The following is a 6,002-nucleotide window of genomic DNA, read 5'->3' on the forward strand; positions in this document are numbered from 1 at the left end:
TATGCACGACCCAATTCTATTAGATAAAGGGATAGTTTTAATTTTAAATATGAGGTATACTGACAAATAGTGAGCACTGACTATGCTGAGAAACCAGCATAAAACAGGAAGGCATGCTCTCAGTCTAAAACATGGCTGCTAGCTTTTTACACCAGCTTAAAACTATGTTTGCCTCTTCATCTTTGTGTTAGACATACTTTTCCCTTCACCTAAGTCCATACAAAGAAATCATGCTGGGTTTTTCTTAGCTGATAGGAAACAGTTTGCTGGTCTACTGCTTTGTCATTTGTTAAGTTTGCATTAACTAAATCTGAATTAAAAAAATGTCAAACATGGAACTCAAAAAACTGATGGAGGAGACAAAGGATCAGTTATGTCTTTCTCTATGGACTGACACATTTTTGTCAGTGTTCATTCACTATGTTGTATCCACTTGTAACTCTGTTACCAGGCAGCACTGTGATTGGTCAGAGGTCAATGTGAACAGACATATGTCCAAAGAAAAAAAAAAAAAAAAACATTTTGAAAAACAATCTCAAGAAATGTCAAGAAATATAATAACAAAAACAATAGAATGAAATAATTCAGGTATATTTTTCATCCTAAATAATTGTTTACACCATGACCTAAAACAAACATGAATTATTAACATGCAGCAGGAATTAAATCATCAAAAAAGTTAAATATTTACTCATTTTTATCTCATATGATTACTTTTATGTTATTTATTCATTTAGTGATATTTTATTGTTGGTTCCTATTAGTGAGCTTCCACCACATTTCACTGCATGTTTTTTTTTACTCTGTATCTCTGTGAATGTGACACATAAAAGTCCTTGAATCTGTGAAATGATTAGATGAGGTCAGGAAATGACATCACAGGAATCATTCCTTTAGAGAAAATGTATTTAGATTATTTCTTTTATCATTATAGAAATTACATTTCTATAAATTATGCCATGATGATGATAGCTTATAATGGTAAATATATACAGTATATAACAAAATGTGGACTACCATGAGCTTCAAAGGTGAGTTAGTAATATTTTAATACAACATTTAAAGCCAGGATTGGGGGATGTGATGACATGTGTTCATTTATCAGTTAATTCTAGAAACATACACCATGTTCTCTGCTACAGTTGCAGGGAAACAGTATAAGCCCACTGTATGTCAAAAAGATGATGGTCCACATTAGATCAAGGGCATATTGGATAGTCAGCAGTGCACACACACACACACACACACACACACACATGTGTACAGTGTGTGTGCATGCTCGCTCTCTCTCTCCCTCAGTCATTAAAAAGTGAGCAGAGCAGGCAGTGTTAAGGCAGACCCGACCACGCTGAGCTCACCCAGGGAACATTAGTCATTTTCCACCTCATTGCTGAGGCTCATTTAGCAAAACCTCCTCCTGACCATCATCAATATCTCTCCTAAAGAGGCCTATGAGCTGGGAAGGACCAGGCTGCCCTAACCTGATGTGGGTCACGCTTCGCCATGCCTGAGCTGGATGGTGCCGACAAGTAATGAGAAATGACAAAAAGCTATTCAGACTTTCTCTCATTTTTCAGGACCTGTTGCATCATGCTTCTTTGTAGGGCTGAAGGATTTGCGGGGAATATCTAATTGCAATTTTTCTACTCAACATCACAAGTGTGATTTGATGTGTGCGATATAATTGAAGTCAAGGTTGAGTTCAATATTCATGGTGCAGTAGATTTAAAATAACTTTGTTATTGTTATTACCGCATTACAGTGTCAAAACATGAACTTTAGTCCGTATCCTAACGATGAAAACTTAGAGGTATTAACTGTTTGTGACATTTTATTATTATTATTATTTTTTTTTTTTGCATATAAGCATTAAACAATCAAACTGTGAAAGGACCCTCCTGAAAACGAGACAATACATCTCAGGAGGATTATCCTCTCATCAAATATTCAACTAAATAAATAAATAAATAGTTATGCATAAAAAAATAAAATAGTCGGTGAATACCAAAATCTCAAGTGAATTATTAATAATAATACATTTATGCAATTAAATGAAGGCTGGAGCCAACGCTTCACTGTGGTCACTTCACATGTGCTGCAGTCAAACTCTCAGTGGTGGTTTACTGATGAATCATAACTATACTTAAGATGGTGAGAACAATATGTTGAAGTGATTATGAAGAGACTGAACACAGTATGATCATGGCAGAGGCATATAATATCCGTCACAACCCAAGTCATAACCTTTTTAAAATCATGTTGCTTTATTTGTATCACACACCCTAAAGGTAGATAAATAACATGGCTAAAATAAAAGTATGAATAATCGTGTGGTAGAAACCTATACGTGCTTATATGGAAAAGAAAACCAGACCATTTCTAAAATATCCTTACATTCTGTGGTACCGCTGTGGCAGTAGCAGTGCAAAAGACTGTATAAAATCATTGTATGTTAAATTAATGGACACCTATTCAAGGTTAGATTTAAACTGACAGAGAGGTTGAGGCAGCGCTGTGGGTGGGAGGACAGAGGACCAAAGGGCCTCACCCTGCTGTGATTAAATGCTGACTACAGTCATGTGTGATTGGCAGCATCACCTCAGCATGTGTGTTTGTGTGTTTTTCTGAACCTGATTCAACTTTTGTCATCACTTTTTTATCATGTCAGTGTTTCTGAGGTTAGGTTAATAAGGCTACTATTGGAGTGAAGCAGCAGATTACTGATAGTGATGCTCCCCCCTTCATGCTTCACCTTAGACCTTATTTTTGAATGTGGAAGTAACTAAGGTGTCTGACTTTCTAGTTTGGGTATTTGCTTCCTTTATGTATCTGGAATGGAGCAAATTGTCTTTCTTGAAAAGGTTATGGGATATTGTTCATAACAAAACAATGGAAATGGCCGTTTAGTTCCAAATTTGTGTAATGGGAGGACAACAAGAGGAAGTCGTCGTCTGTAAGTCTCTTGCAAATGAACTCAATCTGCCTTGCTGCAATATTTTCCATTGACGATCAGAATTAATAGTTTCTACTATACTATACATTTTAATAACTTCAAATATATAATATATAAAAATCCATTTTACTGTATCTGCTGTAACTTCCAGGACAAACCCCCTATGAAACAACAGAGTGAAACAGGGAATTTGTTATTAGTTAACCAGTGTTTTGTGTGTGTGTGTGTGTGTGTAAATTCTGCCACTGAAACTATCCCTGCAAAATCTAAATGCGCAGGGGAACCAGACCAGACAACAACATCCCAATGTTCCATGAACCCACGCTGCTCCCTGACATTGTCAAACTATGTTTTTTTGTTATTGTTTTGACCGAGAGACCCCATAGCAGAAATGACATAATCTATATTTAAATTGTGTTGTAAAATTCCAGATGCTAGCGATTGTGAGTAAAAATACATTTTCAACTTTTATTTCCCCTTTATAATCCCGTTTTGCGTTGCACATTTTCCACAGAATGATGTAACACAAATGGTGAGATGGTTGAGTTTATGATAGCGGTAAAGTGCCTCTAACTAAAAAAAAAAGCCTGGAAATGGAGTGTAAAATGCATATGATCAGATAAATACAATCTCCTTAGAACCTGTGTGTGTGTGTGTGTGTGTGAAAGAGAGACTCTGCTCTAAACAGGCAATTACATCTGCATTTCCACGTCCAACATTTGTTTATATTAAATTGCCATTCTGGTGTATTTGCTTCCATATTCTGACATCGCACAGTGTTTGCATCAAATTACGTGGTAAATGATGCTCAAACATTTTACTCGACTTATAATATAGAGACGCGGCATCTTCACTACTTACAAATACATTAGGCATTTTGACATAATGATCACACTCACATCTGGATGGATAATCTCTTTCAACTTCTTCATGGTTAAACTATCTTATAAATGACCTTCTCTGAGCTACAGTATACATCTTATGTCTATACTTCAGAAGAACTGGAAGTACTGTCACTGTGTTCTTTTAATTTCCAGGTGGCTCTCTTGGGCAGCGGTGGGCATGTTCCAGAGCACCATACTTAACTGAAAAATACACCAAATCCCATGTATTTTGAGAAAAAAAAAACAGTCTACTCAGACTCAAAAGCATGATTGGACTCGCACAGGAAATAAACAAAATTTTTCATCCTACAGGCAATTTGCACACAGACAATTTTCTGAGCTTGTGGGCCACCTGCACACATCTGTTTGTCTATTATAGTGGTAAATGAGGGAGGATTCAGGAGTTGGCCCTGATATTTTTTTGATCATATCAACAACAACCGGGACATGGAGCATCCATCATGACCTGACCACCTCTCCCGCCTACATGTACTTGAATGGGTCCAACAAGTGGTAGCAATTTTCCATTTTCATTTGTTGACCACTTGACCATGTGCTTTCCCCGGCTCCCGCAGATGAGCTCTCATTCATGGTCGACTCCTGGTCTGTGCACACCTTCTATCTCTGCTCCGACCCACCAGCTGCTGACAAAACAGTGCACACAGCTTATCACACTGCCTCATAAATGAACATAGTGGTATACCACACACACACACACACGCGCGCTATGGATAGTTGTAGGAAATGAATGAATAAAGTTGCACAAACATGAGACTAAATATCTTCATTTCGTGTGTTCTGACTGTATTGATCCATAGAAATTCTTATTGTAGCACGACAAATGATTGCAGATTAATATTACATTATAGCAACATGCTGTACATATTTTGTTAATTATAGGCCCCAAAACAAAAAGAACCAAACACAGCTTTCTCAGCTAAATTTGACTTACCACCATCAGCAGCTTCATGACACCACACAGTCGCATTTATTACAGAAATGTTGGTAATATGAACACATGTTTTAAGTTACTGGCTGGAAAAGCTGTGTATTGTGAATTGTTTTGTGAACCATGTGATTCCCACCGCTAGTTTCCAGCCTTATCTCGTGGTATAAATACTGAGGTGAATTGCCAAGAACATATTTGTAAATTCGGCTGTTACAGTGAGTGGAATGGTGTATTCCTTCTAGCACTGAGCAGCCTCTTTCTCTACACGTTGGCCCTGATCCCTGGAACCACTTGCTGCTCTCCCTTTGGCCTCCTCCTCTCTGTCTTCCTCTTCTTTTTCTTCCATTCATCCAGCGCTTTCCTCTCTCCAGCGGCCCAGACAATGGAGCCAAGGCTGCCGCCAGCCACGGGGCCCCTCAAGCCAGCTGAGTCTTTTCAGAGAGACACCCAAGGGCTCCAGGGTAAATCCTACAACTTGGCATTGTAGCGTGCCAGCTTAAGGGATGCCAATGTCCGCCAGCATTGCTGCACTCTTCATTTGTAGCCTCCTCTCTTTGTTTTACAGTGTCTGTCTCAATGACTGTATGTTTCTATCCATTGCTTTGTCTCTCACATTACTTGGCTTTTCCACTGTCTTTAGTTTCTACGTTATCTCTGCACACAGTGGAGTGAATATCTCATCTATACCAGGTGTCCCACATCCAGGATTAAAATGGTTTTATTTTCACAGTGTTCCAGTTCCAGAAAACATTTTACATTTTAATTCCTCTGCAAGTAAAACTACAACGCCATTAGCTTGTATGACACGTCTACTCCAAATAGAAAACATTATTTCTGCAAATAAAAGTGCTATTTTGTATTTGTGAGTGAGACTCTTTGTGACGCTTCTCTTAAATGTTGGCTTTCACCCAGCAGAGGTTCATGCTGCCAAATGCAGTCATGTAAACCTTGGATCATCCAGTGCGTTAGATTGTGTAACAGGTAAGGTGCAGGATTTGTATTTGAGTTGCATTCCTGTGTCACGGTCTGAAAAATACAAGAGAACCACAAAAAAAGAACTTAAGATTAGACTAATTGTACACTATTTTAACTCAATGTCTGGTTTATGACCTATGGAGGATGTTTATTGCATAGCATACACAGTCTATTGTGATATGTGTGTAAAAAACAACAACAACAACAACAACAACAACACACATGCTTTAAGACAAATACA

This window comes from Solea solea, chromosome 7 (assembly GCF_958295425.1).
Source record: "Solea solea chromosome 7, fSolSol10.1, whole genome shotgun sequence".
NCBI classification, from domain to species: Eukaryota; Metazoa; Chordata; class Actinopteri; order Pleuronectiformes; family Soleidae; genus Solea; species Solea solea.